Source organism: Pteropus vampyrus, unplaced genomic scaffold, assembly GCF_000151845.1.
Source record: "Pteropus vampyrus isolate Shadow unplaced genomic scaffold, Pvam_2.0 Scaffold358, whole genome shotgun sequence".
In the NCBI taxonomy this organism is placed as follows: Eukaryota; Metazoa; Chordata; class Mammalia; order Chiroptera; family Pteropodidae; genus Pteropus; species Pteropus vampyrus.
The window spans coordinates 924,914-944,018 of NW_011889139.1; the positions used below are offsets into that span (position 1 = coordinate 924,914).

General features: G+C 41.3%; 1 long non-coding RNA gene across 1 annotated transcript; it reads left to right on the forward strand.

Annotated features, from left to right (window-relative positions):
• The first annotated feature begins 1,761 nt into the window (after window positions 1–1,761).
• Window positions 1,762–19,105, forward strand: LOC111731267. The gene is made up of 6 exons (XR_002777046.1): window positions 1,762–1,840; window positions 2,004–2,132; window positions 15,921–16,203; window positions 17,019–17,142; window positions 18,050–18,205; window positions 18,949–19,105. It is a non-coding gene; the product is annotated as an uncharacterized LOC111731267 (long non-coding RNA).

The following is a 19,105-nucleotide window of genomic DNA, read 5'->3' on the forward strand; positions in this document are numbered from 1 at the left end:
TGCACAAAAAGCCTATGATCAAATGTGACCACCAGATGGAAGGCTCTAGCATGTAAACCTGGTCCTGTGATTCCTCACATAGAATCTTTTTTTTCCCTCATATAGAATCTTGATCCTTGACCCCTATCTTTGTTCCACACCCCATATCCAATCCTTTATTAAATAATGTTGGCTCTACTTTCAAAAATATATCCAGAATATTATTATTCCTCACCACCTCTACTCTCTCCGACCTGGTCCAAGCCACCCTTGTCTCTCATTGGGATTCTTGCAAAAGCCTCTAACTTGTCTCCTTATTTTGCTCTTGCCTCTCTTCAGTTCATTCTCCACATTGTAGACATAGTGATCCTGTTAAAAAGAAACCAGATCAAGTCGATCCTGTTTGAAGCCCTCTAGAATGGCTTTTTAATTCCACTCAATGTAAAACCCAATCCTTTTAATAAATTGCAAGCCCCTTTGTGATCTGGTGCCTGTTTGCTCTCCGTCTTCATGTTCTACTTGTCTCCTCCCTCATTCTCCTTCAGTTAAACAGGCAGACTCAGAGATTTCTGTTCCCTCTGCTTGGACCACTCTTCCCTCAAATATCTATCTGCATTACTTTCTTCCTAACCTCCTTCAGATCTTTACTCAAATTATATTTTCATTAAGTCTTTCTGGGACACTATCTAAAATTATAAACTTTCCCTGTCCAAATTTCTCTTTTTTCTCTCCTGGACACTTAATACTATCTAAGATACCGTATATTTTACTTCTAAATCTTTTAATTTCTGTCTGTTCTTCTAGAACATAAACTTCATGACAGCAGGGATTTTTGTATCTTTGTTCACTGTTGTTTCTCTAGGGATGGCATATGGTAGGGTCTTATCTTAGTCTAGGTTCCTCTGAAAGCAGATCATGAGAACAATTGGGTGAGGCTCGATAATTTGGGAAGTATTTGCAGGACTCATTGTAGGGGTCAGTGCTTGATTCTGCTGGGATTTTTCGAAGAACCTTATGAATGCATCCCAGAATATTTTGCCTGAGGGAAGAAAGAGAAACCATTTATCTCTTTGCTTTCATCCCTGTGGCACTTTAAAAAATATGGCCACAAATTCTTTGACACTCTTCTCTTCAAACAGTGGGGTGTATGTTCTCTCCCCTTGAAATAGAGAGGGCTTGTGACTATTGTTCAATCAATAAAGTTTGTCAGGTGACCTCTAAGGCAAGGTTGTGAAAAGCCACAGTGCTTCAACCTTGATCACTGGAACATTCACTCAAGGAGCCCTGAGCCTTCAAGAACCCTGAGCTTGAGGCTGCCATGCTGTAAAGAAGCCCAAACCACATACAGGTGTTCTGGTGGACAGTCCCAAATGATTGTAGCCTTCATGTCATCCTAGCCTAGGTGCCAGACAAGAGAGTGAAGAAGCCTCTAGATCTGCACTGTTTAATATAGCAACTACCCTGCACATGTGGCTACTGAAGCACTTTAAATGGGGCTTGTCTAAATCGAGATACTCTGAAAGTACAAACTACATGCTGGATTTCAAAGATTTAGTACCTCCTCAATGTAACATATCTTAATAATGATGAAATAACAGTATTTTGGATACATTGTGTTAAAGAAAATATACTATTACAATTAATTTCATCTGTTTTTTTACCTTTTTAATATGTCTACTAGCAGATTCAAAATTACATGTGACTTTCATTATATTTCTATTGGACAGCACTGTTCCAGATGATTCCACATCCATCGGAGTCGCTTCTTACTATTTGTGTCTTCTCAGCTGAGGCCCCAGGCATCATGGAGCAGAGATAAGCTCCTGCTGTGCCCTGTGTGAATTTCTGACCCATAGAATTTGTGAGTAGAATAAAATACTTGTCATTTTATACCATTAAGCTTTGGGTAGTTTGTTACACAACAGTAGATCATGGGAACAACTCTTCATCGGCTATAGTGGATCATGGATATTAATTTCCTCACACTTCTGGTTTGCTCATGCAGGTATGTTGTATTCTTGTAGGTGTTCCTGATCTCAGGATCAGAGAAGCCCCAAGACAGGAAGCTAGAATTATGAAGTATAGGCTGAGGCAAGACACTTGCATGAAGCTTATGTAAATCTAAGAAAAGCGATGACTGAGCAGTGGCTGAGGTAAGGGGTGGGGTCAAAAGGATGTGAAATAGTACATAATACAGTCCACGCCTTGCTTCCCTCCAATGTTTGTTCCTTTATTATGTCTAAAATCATTACAAAGCCTCCTTCAGATGGTTGTATTCATTCTTTCAGGTTTAGTGGAACCTATATTGTGTCCACATACTAGTGCATCTCCACCATCTCCATCCTCCTCAGGAATCCAGCAGAGCCTAATTTAATCTAATCCAGCCAAGCCTAATGTTGCAGGGATAGAAACCACACATAGATCACTGGGAATCATGAAGAAAGGGCCAATCCTACATCAACTCCTTGGTTCCTGTGTATTCTAGCTATTGGGGACGTAGCACCATATATTGGCTTTTAGTTCAGTACATATTCTGCATTCTGGAGAGGTCCTAATCCTAAAGTTTGTTGTCCACGTAGCTAAATTTTTAACACCCCACCATTCTCTTGGTCTGGCAGTTTCTGGGTGATTAAGCATATGGTAATTCCAGTGGATCCTATATGCCCACTGACACATCATTTGCTATGAAATGGATCCCTTTGCCTGGGGCAATGTCGTACAAAAACCATACTCTCTGATCAGACATTTTGTAAGTTCTTAGATGATTGGGCTGGCAAAGGCACTACTGGTAGGGAAAGACAACCCATATCTGGAGTAAGTGTCAATTCTGCTAAGGTTGGATTGTTCTCCCTTGCAGGGTGGCAGGATTCCAATATACTCAACATGTCACTGTATGGCTATATTTTCTCCTTGAGGGCAGGTGCCATGTTCAGACTTGACATATATCTCTGCAGCTAGAAGGTTAGGCATTCAGCAGTGGCAATAATTAAGTTGACCTTGATAAGACAGAACCCATGCTGTTGGGTCCATGCACAGCCTCCATCCTTGCCACCATAGCATTTCTGTCCGTGGGCTCATTGCACTTAGCACTATAGAGGCTGAGGGGGAGAGGCTGGCTGACATTCACAGGACAAGTCATTCTATCCAAATGCTCACTGACTTTCTCCTTTGCCGTGAATGTTCTCCATTGGCTCCCAAGCCCCTTTAATCATGAGTATTTGTCCAGTACTTCCAAACTGCATATGCCTGAATATTGAGCAGGTTCCTGTAGGCATCCTATATCTTAGCCTCAGAGAATTGCTGACACAGGAAAAGAGAGGTATGTATGATGGCCAAGGTGAGATGCTGTCAGATTATACCTACATGGAGCTGGAGAAAGCCTGTGCAAAAATTGCTGTAGTGGTAGCCAGAGCGAGAAATGGGGCTGCTAGAAAGGAAGTGGTAGACAGAGGTGTTTGACGCAATACCAAATACATGTTTGTTTGGTGAAAGAAAAAATGAAGGAACCAATGTCTGTTTTCACAATATACTGCCATTTCTTGACCTCGCTAATGTAGAAAACATTTTGTAAGTGGCTTTTGTGTACTTGCTGAGTCTTTTATTACTTTCCCTCCCCCCCTTCTATCAAGCATCATTGATGACATTTAAGAATCAGATTAGCTCCATTTGTTACTTAGATTGAGATACACAAGGGAGTAGGCTATGATATACCACATGTGCTGCTCAAGTCGCAAACATCTTCCAGGCTAATAACGACAGCCAGTGCTTGTTGAGCACTTACCACGCTCCAGGAACTTAGTTTGGTGCCTTGTTGGCATCATCGCACAAGGTGAGATGAGGTGTTTACTATTTGAAGTGCTTACTATAATTATTTCATAATATTGCCTAGCATATCCCATAGCTTCTTCCCTTACAGAAATACCAAATATCCTGTTATCTTTGCTTCTAAATTCTGCTCTTAACATATACCATGATATGTTAAGACGCACAACATGTTCGTCTAGTATAAGCTGAGCTATCCTAAACTGTTACAGTGGAAGTGGAGGTCAAGAGCCGGCACTTTTGAGCTAAAATGTCTCCTCCTTGGGGTCGCCCACCTTCTTTCTCAGACCTGCACTTAGTCTATGGAAATTTTCTGCTGTTACTTTCAACTTCCCCTCTCACACCCTTCTTATCAATCCTTTTGTCTTGTGTCTGGGCAGGTCATAGAGTTTCAGAATAGCTGTTCCACACACGGGTCCCTTCTAAAGAAAGAGGCCTGAAGTTGCAGGGTTCTCCTCTGCATAGATTGCTGTTCCTTGAGTTTCCAAGTGAAGCCATGCCAGGTGCCTGACCTCATCTGATAGATGCATGGTGACTAAAGAAGTTCCCTCAGGCTTGGGTTGTTGTCCCAAACAAGGGAGAGGTAATGTTCTAGTTCTCTCTCAGACCAGCTGCACATCCTATTGGGAAAGGCAGTCTGGTGCATGCAGTCTTCAACCCCTTCATGGCCACATAAGCGTGGCCTTGGGGCTGGAGCACTTCCTTGCCAGAAGATGAAGAGCTGCACAGCTGTGCTGGGCTCATTGCCTTGTGTGGGAATATCTTTCTCTTTTCTGGACTCAATGTGTGCTCCTTCGTTTTGCTTAAGAGTGTATGACATATGGCACCAGGCCAACCCTAGTACTCTACTGGCTTCCAGCAGGGAGGGAATGGAGTCCTTCCCTTGCAGCACAGGAGAGATGACTGCAGATCGTTGCCCTACATTGGCTTAGGATGGTACCCGCTGGCCATAAGGGACCAACACTCACCATTGAAGCTGATCTTGCTCTGTCTCTTTTCTATGTATGTAGAGTGTTGTTCTGTCCAGAGCCTGTGTAATTCAGTCTTTTGTGGCAACTCTGACACCAATAAACCATGTAGTAGGTTGACATCTTGGAACTACTGTGGTAGACAAGAGGTATCACTTGCTTAACACATCCCAACTTTCAAAACACCAGGACTGGTACTGCTTTTAGACCCAGGCAGGAAAGAGCTCTGCCCTGGACCCCATGCTTTGGAGGACTCTTCATATCATAAACACACACAAAAATTTATCAAGGAACACAAAGGTATCTCTGTCTCTTGAGGTATGGTACTCAGTGTTGGCCCGGCTTGACCTGTAATTCTAAATTTCCACTCTTCTGACAAACATAGTTCATCCCTCAAGGAAAAATGCTTTGCCACCTCTCTTGCCCTCTGTCTTTGAAAAAAAAAAAAAAACAAAAACACCTGAGTCAAATGTTGTGAAGGTTTATAGGTGATGCTGCTGCCAACACTGGAGACAGACATTCCTTTCGACCACAGAGAAGATTTGAGCAGCGGAAACCTTGAGGCAAGAGAAAAGATAAACCAATTAACTTGTCAAAATCTTTCCCCCAAGATAAGATGAATACTATCCATTTTTTGCATAACAAAGAATTGTTTCCCTGTAGTGTTCAGTGTTCAGTTTCTTGCTTATTTTTTGTGTTCCTTTCTGTGGCAGAGGAACCCCCAGATTCAGGCTGTATATGTATAGTTTCACATGGTTGCAATATTAAGCAATTCATTTTACTTTTAAATTTGTTAGCTCATTTATAAGTTTAAAATATTGGTATACCTGACATGGAGGCCTCCTGACGGATTCTTGCCATGGACCCTGTAAATGTTGGGTGTAGTTCTGACCAGGACCCACAGAGACAGGGTGGCTGGTGAGGTGACTTTCTTGGCTATACTACCTCCCTCATATCCTTACTGTAAATATCTATGATTGGAGATAATTTGTGTATGCCTTTTCCTTCCTTGTGCATAATCTTAAACAGCCTCACTATTGCACATAGGAAAACCTTTCTTTTTAAGTAATAAGGAGAGTAACAGATTCTACCAACTCATCTTCTTGTTTCTACTGATGTCTGTAAGATGGGGCCCAGGCTCTTATTAGAGAAACAAAACAAATCCAAATGATAATATCTCCCTAAAGAGTCCCCTAGCTAGAGTCTATTCTGTCTTGTAGCATTGAAACTGCTCTGTGATCACAAATGAATGGGGTCCGCAGATGTAACCTGACCATTTCCTATATGCCTTGGTGATATCAAGTCAGGTAAGAAGTTTCAATTTTGCGCTAAGCACTTCTTCTAACTCTATCAGAGATTGGGTTTTGGTTTAAATATTCGACTTATTCCTTCCTTTGGTAGATTATTTATAAAAACGGCTGCAGTAATTCCTCCAACCCAGTATGCATGCACTTAGGAAGTCCCTTCCCATACTGACTCTGGTTTCGGCTATGTGACTTAACTTTGGCAGATGGGACAAAAGAAAATGTGATGCAAATGGAGACTTGAAAAGTGCTAACACGTTGAAATGAGACATGCTATTTTTCTTCTGGGAATCTTTATACCGTTATATGTCCCAGACCATGCTAGTCTCTTGAAGGCTGAGAGACCACATGGAGAGAAGGATCACCAGATATCCCAGCCGTCCCAGTTGAGAGGTCATCCATCCAGCACATAGAATTGTGAAAAATAATAAATGCTAGCTTAAAAGTTTATTATTTTTATTTTTTTTATTGACTTTATTTTTAGATTCATGCAAAATTGTGGGGGGAGGTATAGAGATTTCCCATATAATCCCTGCCCCCACATATACACAACCCTACCCCTCCCTGATCCATGTCCCCCCACCAGAGTGGTGAATTTGTTATAATTAAGAAACCCACATTGACATATCATTATCATCCAGGTCCATAGTTTACATTATGGTTACTCTTGGTATTATACATTCTATGGGTCTGGTCAAATGTTTAATGATATGAATCCGTCATTATGGAATCAAAGAATATTTTTGCTGCCCTAAAGATCCTCTGTGCTCTGTTTATTGATGTACCCTGGCCACCCCTAACTCCTGGCAACCACTGATTTCTTTTCACTGTCTCCATAGTTTTGCCTTTTCCAGAATGTCATATAGTTGGCATTGTACAGTATGTTGTATTTTCAAATTGGCTTATTTCACTTAATAATGTGCATTTAAGGTTTTCCACGTCTTTTTTATGGCTCGAAAGCTCATTGCTTTTTAGTGCTGATTTCTATTGTCTGGATGAACTACAGTTTATTTATCCATTCATCTACTGAAGAACATCTTGGAAGCCTCCAAGTTTTGGCAATTATGAATAAAACTGCTATTAATATTCACATGTAGGTTGTTGTATGGATATAAATTTTCAGCTTCTTTGGGTAACCATTCAAGAAGCATGGTTGCTGGATCATATGGTAAAGAGTATGTTTAGTTTTATAAGAAACCACCAAACTGTACCATTTTGCATTGCTTCTAGCAATATATGAGAATTTCTGTTGCTCCACATTTTCGCCAGTGTTTAGTGTTGACAGTTGTCTGGATTTTGGCCATTCTAATAGGCGTATAGTGGTATCTCATTGTCGTTAATGATTGTTTTAATCTACTAAATTTTAGGGTGATTTGTTATGCAGCAAAAGCTAATTGATAGTTTCCCCTTCCGGCCATGATGATTGCCTAATCTTTATAAGTTTGCTGAAAGCAAAAGTTACAGTTCCTCATCCAAGAGGAAGTCCGTTGCTTTTTATTGTTATTGAGGTAAAATTTACATACGTAATATTAACCATTAACTATTTTAAAGTGTGCAGTTTTAAAGTGTGCACTTAATACATTCACAATTTGTGTAACTATCACCTCTGTTTAGTTCCAGAACATTTTTATCACTCTAAAAGGAATCCCTGTACCCTGTAAGCAGTCATTCCCATTCTCCCCTCCCCTAACTCCTGGCAACTATTGGTCTACATTCTGTGTCTATAGATTTGCCTATTTCTGGATGATTTGTATATGTGGAATTATAGCCATGTTGTAACATGTATCAGTACTTTATTCCTTTTAATGGCTAAATAATATTCCATTGTATGGCTGTACCACATATTGTTTATCCATTTATCAGTTGCACATTTCGGTTGTTTCCAATTTGTAGATATTATGAATAATGCTGGTACGAACATTCATGTACAAGCTTGTATGTGAACATATGTTCATATATCAGGTTAATGCTGGTCTCATAGAGTAAGTTAGGAAGTATTTCTTTCTCTTTTATTTTTCGGAAGAGTTTGATGTGTTAATTCTTTAAATGTTTGGTAGATTTCACCAGTGAAGTTATCTGGTCTGGAGCTTTTCTTTGTTGGGGGATTTAGGCTCATTGCTTTTAGTTAAACTAATACTTGTTAAGGAGGACTACTGTAAAGACTAGTAAAGATGCTTTTATTCTACTTGTGGTAGAGGCGGAGAGGACTGAGAAAGTCCCTGCCATCCAGAGCCGTTGAGCCTTAGTGCCCAACGAAGATTCCAGGGGAAGAAGAGAGAGATCCCTTTGGATTAGAATGATGAGAACAATTCATGAAAGGGAACAATGATGAGAACAATTCATTTGTACTGGTTCTCGAAAATGGGACCGGGACTGTATACCATTTTAAAATGCAGAGAAAGGAGGAAGAGCATTCTAGTTAGAGGTCACTGCAAAAAGTAGTAATAACAAAAGACCTGAGCCACTTACTGTTTTAAGTGTTTTACAAATATTTTATAAAGATTTTTTCACTACATAGGGACAATTGTCGTCTCCTTCTGCAGTTAAGGATACAGAGGCACAGAATAGTGAAGTTATTTGCCCACATAGCTAGAAAGGGGAAAGCTGGAATTCGCACCAAGGTTTTCTGATACTAGGGCTTGCCCCTTAAAACAAAAGCATGGAAATGATAAAATTTGAGGCATGTTTTGCATCTGTCTATGCACATAATGTATAAATGAGCGTAAACATTTAACATGGTAATCAATACTTTAAGATTATTCTTTAAAGTAAATCAATACTTTAAGACCAAGGGGCTTTTTTAGGAAAAGTAAAGTTGGGAGGTTTATATATGTTTATTTATTTTTTAATCAATCGATCAATTAATTAATTATTTTTTACGCCTACAGCACCTGGTCTTCCTAGGTGGTCTTCCATCCAAGTACTGACCAGGCCCAACCCTGCTTAGCTTCCAAGATCAGACATCCATATGCTTATCTTTCCCAGTACCCTTCTTTCTTCTGAAAACTATACTTCCCTTCTCTGAGGGAACTTCTCTGCCCATGTAGCTATTAGGTTCTGTGGGGCTCTGTCAATCCTTTGTCACAGGTGTGCACCCACCTTTCAAGCCCAGTAGTTGCAGTTCTTCCCCTTATGATGAAGGGGAGAGGCAGTTCCCTTGAGGTCCTATGGGTGTAGCTGCAGAAGAGCAAGTGAAATCAACACCGGAGTGCCTGGAGTCCTTTGCCCTAGAGCCAGTGTCCCTGTGTCATGCCCCTGGCATTCATTCTTTTTGAGTACATAAACCAATCGATTATTTTTTATTTTTCTTTAGGACGTTTTAAGTGCGCTTTCTGTCACATGGAGCTAAAAGTAAAGGAGCTTCCGTTCCCCACTCCTGGATTCTTTCTTGCTTCCTGCTAAGGATTCTGACTTTCCCTCCTTCAGTTCTAAGATCCTGACCTGTGAGAGGCCCAAATAGAACCACACAAATTCTTGATGTGTCCAGCATGGTTTTAATGGAATAATCCTCTATGTTTTCTTCAAGGTTCTGGCTACCAAATTTACACTAAGGCCTGGAGCCCTGTGGTCTCCAGAGGGCTGGGAATCAGGGCAAAGCTTTGAGCCTCTCCCTGTGTCTGTACATCTGACAGGTGTTCAGAAGTCTGAACTTCCCCTGGAAAGTACCCATTCCTACTTCCTCTTCTCAGGCATCTCCTGGCTTCTCACTACCCCCCTGAAGTCAGCAGAGGATAGAGCTCTTAAAAGAATATGTTACAATTATGTGGGATTTTCTGAGAGATGAAAGAGAGGCAGTGAGTCAGGTCAGTCTCTGGTTCTGCCAGAAGAGTGGTGTGAAACTAAGCCATGTTCACTAGGAGACTTAGACCTGCTTTTCTGTCCCCAAGAACATTAGGAAAAGGGGGAGGAGAAGGAGATGACGAGACCACAGAGAGCCCCTCTTCTGGATGCCTCTTTCTCCTCCTGTTTTTAATTTATGCTTTTCTAACACCTCTTCTCCTCCTCTGCTAACTCCTAACTCCTTCCCTCAGATCCTCCCCAAGGCTGGACTATGCCCAGGATGGACCTGCAGGACTGTCCTCCCTGCAGAAGGAAGGGGTTGCTACCATTTCACAGTCCCCCAAGATCTCAGGAAGATTCTGAGATGGGAAAGGGAGATTTGTCTGCACATAACAGAGCAGAACTTTGACTATGAAGCAGGGAAACTGGATTTGCCTTTGTTTCTGCTTCTGAGAGCTATGTGACCCAAGACAGGACACTTAGCCTTTCTGGGCCTCTGGGCCTTGAATAATAACTACAAATAACACCAGATAGGGCATTGTACTGGGGTATTGGGATATGGGTTCATGCCTATTGACATAACCTGATTGCTAAAATTTCCAATCTTCATGCAATATAGGCAAATATTATTATTGTCCTGTTACAGATGAAGAACCTGAGGCTCAGGAAGCCTAAATGACTCATGGAAGGTCATAAGCTGGTCAGCAGCAGATTTCTAGACTAGAAGCTCCTTAAGAGCAGAGATTCTGACTGTTTCTGCCCATTATTCTTTTCCAGCATGTTGAGAGAATTGGTGGCACAGAGTGGGCTCTCAAAAAAAAAAAAAAAATCATTCAATACATGTATAAATAAGTGAATGATTGATCAATGAATAAGCCAGGTTGGAACCTAAGTTTGTTTGATTCTAAAGCATATGATTGCCTATTATGTCTTATCTATATATCAATTATTTTAACAATAATTACCATTTATTAATGCCTTACTATGGGCAGGGCCAGGACTTGGGTGTGGTGAGTGAGGCATTGGCTTTGGACACAGAATTTAAGAGGGCTCCAAAAAACTCAATAATTAAGATAAATGACATTTTAATAAAACATTAAAAAAATAAAAATACCAAAGAATCCATAATGAACAAAGTATCAAAATTTTAAATAAAGGCAGGACCAGTAAAAGTGCTGCTATGTGAAGCCATATTGGAGCCTGAGGCAAAAAGAAAATCGGTGGAGCTTTAGCTTTCTGTTAGAATATCCACCCATATGTCTTTCCCTCTGTCTGTCCCCCCATCTATGTAATACATACTTACTGAGTGAAAACCATTTGCCAGGCCTTCTGCTTGGCACCAAGAATATCACAGAGAGCCAAAAGATCATGTTCCTATTCTCCTGGAGACAAATACTAAGTAAATAATCACACAAGTAAATATATACTTACTTATTCTAATCAATGATGCATTGGAAAGAAATATATTGGGAGCTTAGAGAATACCTTTCTGAGAAGAGAACATTTGAGCTATCTATGAAATGAGCAATGTTAGATAGGTTGAAAAGCAAGAAAGAGAGAAATACAGGTAAAGGCAATAGTTTGGGCAAAGGTTCTGAGGCAGGAAGCCCTAGCACATGTCAGACACTAACTGTGGGTGGAATCCTAAGAGCAGAGGAAGGAAGTACCTGATGGAGCAGGAGAGGCAGACAGCGGTCAGATCGTACACATGGCACGCACAGGCCATGTTGTGGATGTGAGGTTTATCCTGAGGACAATGAGAAGCTTTTGATGTGTTTTAAGCAGAGAAAGCGTGATCAGTTTCACATTTTGGTAAACTCACTCTGCGTAGTGTGTGAAGAATGAATTCAGGACGCCAGAGGTGAAGGCTACTGCAATCCTCCAGACGGAAAAGACCAGGGCAGGACTCAGCTATAGCCATGAGAATGAAGAGAAGATCTCTTAATAATGAGGGCAACTAGCTGGGACCTCCAGCTCATTTGCCAAAGTGGAATAGGGTCGGGGCTTGAGACCAAGCTGTATGACCACTTACTGCAATGACGAAACCTGAAGGAGGAGCAGTTCCACATTCCCAGACAGGCAATATCCATGTCTCAGTTCCCTTTGAGCTGATCACTCAGGTACCAAGTGGGAGCAGCCACTGCAAGCTATGGCTTTTTGCTAACTGGGCTGGCCCATCCTCTTAGTATGTCCAATAAGATACACTTCAAAGACCTAGCCTCACTGAGTCTAAATGCCTTTATCCGTAAATGAAATCTATGCCACAGGATTGCAGGGGGATTAAATGAGATGTCTGTAGAGCACATAATACCTGGCATGTAGTAGGTGCTCCAGAAATTTAAGCACCTTTTCTCCCTCCTGTGACCCAGGTGATTCCCCTCCCTGGTGGGTCAGTTGGCAATGGGCTGTCTGTAGGATTACAAGTCTCAGGTTTTTGTTAGCACCTCTGGCTGCAGTCCTCCCTTCCCAACTGCTTGGCTCTGCAACATTAGACTCTTACCTATGTCCAAGAACTCACTGTCCCATTCTTCCCTGACCTTCCTTCCATCCTTCCTGGAAGGCTTGGGTGGCCTCAAAGCCCAGAAGCCACCAGATGTTCTTCAGCTCATGGCAGATTCCTGACTTTTAATTTTCACCTTTAAAAGCCTGTTAAAATGCTCTAGTTAGTCACTCACACTTTAGTATGAAAGGCTCAGAGAGCTGATTTTAGGATAGCATCTGAGTGAGAAGAAAATTGAGGGCACTGGGCAACTAAAGATTAGGATCATGGAGATGTCCTAAAGAGGCCTAAAGGAGGAAGCTGAGGGCATCAGAGGGAGACTCATTTCCTGAATTTTTTCCCCTTTACCAAACTGGGCAACCTTCCTCCTCTCCCCAAAAGATATGTTAAAAAGGATGGTAAATACTACTCATTTGGGCCCAGTACCACTTTGATGCAGATTCACAAAGAAGGTTTTACGTGATTTTTAACCCCTGAATTCACATTGAAGACACTAGAAGGAGGAGGCAGTGGGAGGTTAAAGAGGAATTCTGGAGAGGCTGTGGTAATGCTGAGAAGAGTATTTCTCATAGGGAAGGCTGGAGATGCTTTTCTGTACACTTAAAGTTGGAGAGAGGGGCTTCAACCAGATGACTCAGCAATTTGAGGGATATAGTGGACAGTTGTCTGACTTTGGTCTAGAAAATCTAAACAAAGAGAGATGGGCTGGCCAGCTGCTTTAAGGGTAGCTCAAAGGGGAAAGCTGTTGCACTGAGTGGCTTATTTAGGGCAAAGAGTTATGTGAGTATTTCCTATGGTCCAGGTATGAGCCTTGAGCCAGAGAGAAAGTCAGTGTGGTGTCATCACAGGTCCTGTCCAAGGGGATCACCTGGAAGGGAGAAAAGGCCTCTACAAAGAGAAGTTAACACTGTCATCCTCAGAGCTGAAAAATGAAAGCATCCAGTCCAAACAGAGAAACACTTGACTGTCAAGGAAGCCGCAGGTGAGAGGTTCCAATGGTAGGTAGGCAGGTAGTGGGCACTGTAGAGAAAGGGTTAGCTTTAAATACCTGCCATGCCACAGAGCACTGGTGCTAGATGTCAGGAGAGACTGTTCAAAAAGGAACTTTCTAGCTCCCCTCGCCTTTTATTTCTATTGAGATAAAATTCACCATTTTAAAGTAGACAATTCAGTGGTTTTTATACACTCACGAGGTTGTGCATCTATCACCACTATCTAATTTCAGGACATTTTGAAATCACTCCTGTTGGGTCAGAAATGTGAGGAAGTCCAAGGGCTGGGTGGAGAAAACCCTCCTTCCTTGACTTGCAGGCTTTCTATCTGCAAGAGGCTCAGTGTGGGACAGGGGGGAAAACCTTGTCACAGTGGCAAGATTGAAATCAGACTTTCACAGAGGATTGCAAGTTTTATTTATTTATTTTTACTGATACTATGTTTTGTGACTTAAGTGACTGCAGAATGGTTGGTATTATTTGAGAACAACTAAGAAAATCATGAGGATAGCCTTGAGTTTTATCAAGGGAAAGAGGAATAAATAGTTAGCACTCAGAATTAAAGACACAGCAGGATACTAAAACTGAAGTTGCTATACAATTTGCTCCCAAATTTGTCCCCGTTCAAGGTATCAGTGACACATACGTAGGGCCTCTGATATATGTACATTACGGGATGTCTGACTCTTCTGGGATTGAGACTAATGCCAAACGCTTAACAGTGGTCTGCAGGTGGTCTCCTCAAGGGCTGCTCCTGGGCAAGCACTGGGTGGAGAAGCTCTTTCAAGGTCTCTGAGACCCTTCTTTGGGCTCATTTCTTGTAAAGCCTGGCTAGGCTGGCTTTAGGACTTTATGCCATCACCTAGAGCAGCCCCTCCCTCTCCAAATATTTGCTAAAGCACTTCCTATCTTTGGGCTTCTGGAGGTTCAAAGAGGAACAGAGCAGAGTCCCTGACTCACTCAGTTCCATCCCTTTTCTGGAATTGGCCTTCTCTGACCTTTTGGTAATTCTGTCTTTCCAGTTAAAAGTAACAAACATCTCTGTTAAGCAGACATGTGGTTGGATCATTGCTTCTGCTTTTTGAAAAGCTGTAGAGTAAAAGCCACATCACCAGGTCTGAAGGGGAGTGATGGGGTTAAATTTTATGATGTGGTTGACAATAAGACAGGATTTGGGGGAGGAGAACCCCTTTCAATACTTTTCCAATAGTGGAACCCAGTGCTTAAAAACTACCCTGCTTTTTGTTTTACTGGAGGTGAGCTCATTTTCTCTCCCCTGTTGCAATAGTCTTGAATAAAGTCTTGTTTCCTGTTTATCTAGTGGCATATTTTACTTTGCCACTGCAAGTCCCAGTGGTGGGGATCATGGGACAGGGCATCTGTCTTATAGCTGCTTGCCCATCGATCTCCATAACCCACTCCTCCTTCTTGCTTTTCCCAACCGCCACCCAGAGCTCAGAGCCTCCACTTCTGCTTCCCATGTGTGTCCTGGGTTCTGATCTCTTTTGCTATGTTTGATCTGTTCTTAGCACTCTGTCTATTTTCCATGTCCTAGGAATTTTTTTTTTCAATTTTAACAAAGGATTTATTTGCTAGATTCCCCAAAAGCAAAATTCAGAAAATGCCCACTCTTCCGGCAAGAATAATTCTACAATAAAACATCTTCAGTCATCATCCTCTCCTCCTTTCTCAACATGTGCCCTTTCAGTGTCCATCACGACAAAGCAGACACACTTCCAGAAATACTCTGTAAAGGCACATGGCAATGTCCTACTCCTACCGCTAGTATACCTCCCAGCAGGTTAAGTGGAGCCTTTTCTATAGCCTCTTTCTTTAGATAGAAATTTATTGAAAAGTTTTCTTTTAGCAAAATATTTAAAGATTCCCTCCCCTTGCTCATTCCACTTCAGTTATCTACTGGAAAAGTACAGAACTGAAAAGATTTTTCTTTCGCTGTGATCAAAACACTGAATCTTGAAGAATATCTAGGTTACTAATTTTTTGGGTTATATACCTAGAGATCTACAGAGGAAATCAAACCTCAAGTTCTGCTGCTTGCCAAAATGCATAACAGAAGAGAAGATTTGACTAGAACAGCTGAAAAAAAACTAACGGTCAGTCATGATGGAGCAAAGCAGGCTTTTTCAACTATCAACAGACTCTACCTCGTTGATCACAAATCCTGCAGAGATCCAGAAAAATCTGAGTCTCAGATATAGAATATATTTCAAAGAGAGCCAGCAGAGAGTGTTTGAGATATATGAACAGAGTAGAATGCTGGTGAAGGCACAGAGCAAAGAATCTCATAGAGCTTTTAGTGTCATTTTCATTTAATAATCCAGTAGTATAGCAACTTAAAGACCTTGGCTGTGATCACACCAGGAGTTTTTATGGAATTGTTGTAGGAAACATAAGTGGCAGCTGATATTCCCTGGCTCACTGTGCTAAGTGAGCAGCTCCTGCACCAACTCCTCAGGGGGACCTGGCTCGGGCATGTAACATAGGTATTTCTTGCTGGATGAGAGCTCTTTGGTGAACACTCCTTTAGGGAAAACTTTCTTGGCTTCCTCTTCAGGGATAGTTGGAAGGACCGTCACGCTGTCTCCATCCTCTAATCAGCGGGGGCGGCAACCATCTTTTCCACCGTCAGCTGGAGAGAGATAACTACTCTGAGAATCTCATCAAGGTTCCTGCCGCTGGTAACTGGGTAGAGGATCGACAGCTTCAGTTTCTCATCAGGACCAAAAATAAACACCACAGGCGCTGACACAGGCATACCCTTTTTGTCCTTCTCTGCTGAGTCCAGCATGCCCAACAGGATGGCGAACTCCTAATACTTATCGTCAGTGACGGAAAAGGTAACTCTTCTGTGGGCTCCTTACCATAGTAAGCATCAATATCCTTACTATAGGCAAGATGGTCTTCAGTGCTGTCTATTGAAAGGACAATCAGCTTAACATTCCTCTTGGCAAATTCTGGTGTCAGCTTTGCAGCTCTGCCAGGCTCTGTGGTACATACTGACATGAAGTCCTGAGAGTGAGAGAAGAGAATGCCCTGTGAGTCTCCCAGACAGCCGTGGAAATGGATGCGGCTGATGGTTATATTGGCCTTGACGTTGGGGGCCTCGTACCCCAGAAGGAAACCTCTGGGTGTGGAAGCAGTGGTGATGCTGGAGAGCCATCTCCTAGGGATTTGATGAAAACTCTAAACTATAGATCTTCCCTCCTGCCATGCACTCCTTATCTTTGGTTTCTCCAAAATTATTGTTTCCATAGGTTTTGGGCTAGAGGAGTTCTAAATGTGGGTGGTCTGCCACCTTGTACTGAACACACCATTAATTTCTAACCTGGCCCCAAGGGTTCTTTCTCTTTGTAAAGAGATCTTTGAACCCAAATTCCTGGCCAGTTAATAAGAGCCTATCAAAAATATCAGAAAAAGCAAACAATTACCTATCCCTATAAGTAAGGAAATAAACTAATAGCTAAAGAAAATAATAATGGAAAATTCAGTTTAAACTGCTTTTCTCAAACAGTGCAGATTTATTAACTTCCATAAAGCAAAAAGTAGTCCCAAACCCTCAATACAATCCCAGTTTGTCCCCATTTGATGACTCACTGGTAAAGAGCACCTGCAAGTCATTTATCCACTTACTTATTTCTTCCTTCATTATTAGGTGTTGAGTAAGAGGATGGGAAGACACCTCAAAGTGACACATTGTGCAGGCACAAAGCTAGGCTTATGGAGGAAAAACTTACAGCAAGTTCCCCTCATCCCATAGAGAGGCATTATCCAGCCAGGTACCACTGGATGCAGCTTGGGGAATACTTCTGAAGAGATATCCTGCCCCTGAGTTGCTTCATAAATTTATAGGGAAGTTCGGAGGGGGGAACAAACTGGTCATGGAGTAATGGGAGCTTTCAGGACTGGTCTTGCTGGGAAGAGAAACATCTGGAGTTTAGATGCCAGGTGCCCTGGGATTCTGCATACTAGCATAAGTATTACCTTTTCTTAGAAAGTAAATGTTTTGAACTTTATGGGTCATACAAAATCTCTGTCACACCTGCTCAACTCTGTACTTATAGAACAGAAGCAACCATGGGCAATATGTAAACAAATGGGCATGACTGTGTTCCAATAAAACTTTATTTATAAAAATAGGCAACACCTGGTAGAATCTTGCTGATCCAACTTATTTTTAGGGTAAAGATTGGGGTCGGGAGATGCTGCCTGGGCCATCAGCAAAGGGTTTGCCTCCTAATTCACCTATCCAATACTACTTGGCAGTCTTGTGAGGGAAAAAAATATTAAAGAAATAATCACATATAACAAATATATAATTTTAAAACATGATAAAGGATTAGTTATTGGATTTTATTAAACAGTATGACTGGAGACCAAACTTACACTAAGGGTTAAAACAGATCCTCTCTAAGGAAGGATCATTTAACTAAGACCTAAAGGATAGGTGGGAGTTGGCCAGCTGAGAGTGGGTAGAATTGAAACCCTAGGAGAGGAAATAGCATGTGCAAAGGCCCTGAGACAAAAATGACGATAATGCCTCTGAAGTAGCCAAAGAAGGTCAGTGTGGACAGAGCACCTAGAAAAGAGAGAGGGTGGGGCAGGATGAGTCTCAGGAGGTAGACAGGGGCCCAATTATGGGGCATCTGGCAGGACATGTTATAAGGATTTTGGATTTTATTCTAGGTACAATGGGAAACTCTTGGAAGATTTTCAGGTGGTCACAGTGGAGAATGGAAGGGATAAGAGAAGAAAGGAAATGGAGAGAACAAGTGGACGTATTGTCATCAGGGTGAGAGATCAGGATGACATCTGTCGGTGTGAGTGTTTTCATGTCTGCAGGTATGTTTGTGTGTAGAGAGCTATTTGCGATTACTTTGATTTTTAAATAAATATTAGTTCAGTAGAGCAATAACTTTAAAAATTAGTTTCCTATAAGCCTTTTGCTTTACCCATCTTAACCTATTTATAAAGCCAGCAAAATTGAAGAGGTCCTGATTAATGCTGAACCAAGTAGACTAGACTGCCCCTAAACAAGCAGTCCTATTTACAACTTTGTTCATTAAATTTTGTAAACAATTTAAGCCGCTTTTATTAATGTAATATATTGAATTTTTAAAAGTGCTCTGCATGTCCAATCTAACACTCAGGACCTCCCAAAGTACTTCACTCCTGTAAATAAAAACAAATTAAACTTATAAAGGTGGAAAATCAAGTTATATAAAACATTCCAATATTCTCTGTTAATTTAGCCAAACTTTTTTATATAGTTCTACTCAAAGTCACAAGTATAAGATAATTTAATTACACATTTTTATTGGAATCACAAGGATAATCTGTTACGTACAATAATATACCGTACTAAAATATATTATAAATGCTTTAATTTCCAAATCATATAGATAATTCCAGTGATTACAAACCTATTCCTAATCTTTGCATATAACTTTTAATATTCTGAGCCTGATTTACATCTTCCTATCTATGTTTAATTATGAACTTTCTGAAGCTTACTCTCTAGGGTACTGTGTGTTTATCTTACACAAATTGAGATTATTGGGCCAATTATTTATGGTTTCCACCAGATTACCTTCCTGGCACCAGAGGTTGCTTATTGGCTAAAAGGGGCTTCAGATACAGGCTCATACACTTCAAGAGTGATTCCTCTCCACCTTGACTGGGCACTTGGAGCTCTATCTTGCAAGTCGATGTCAACAGGAAGCTTAGAGTTCACTTCTTTTA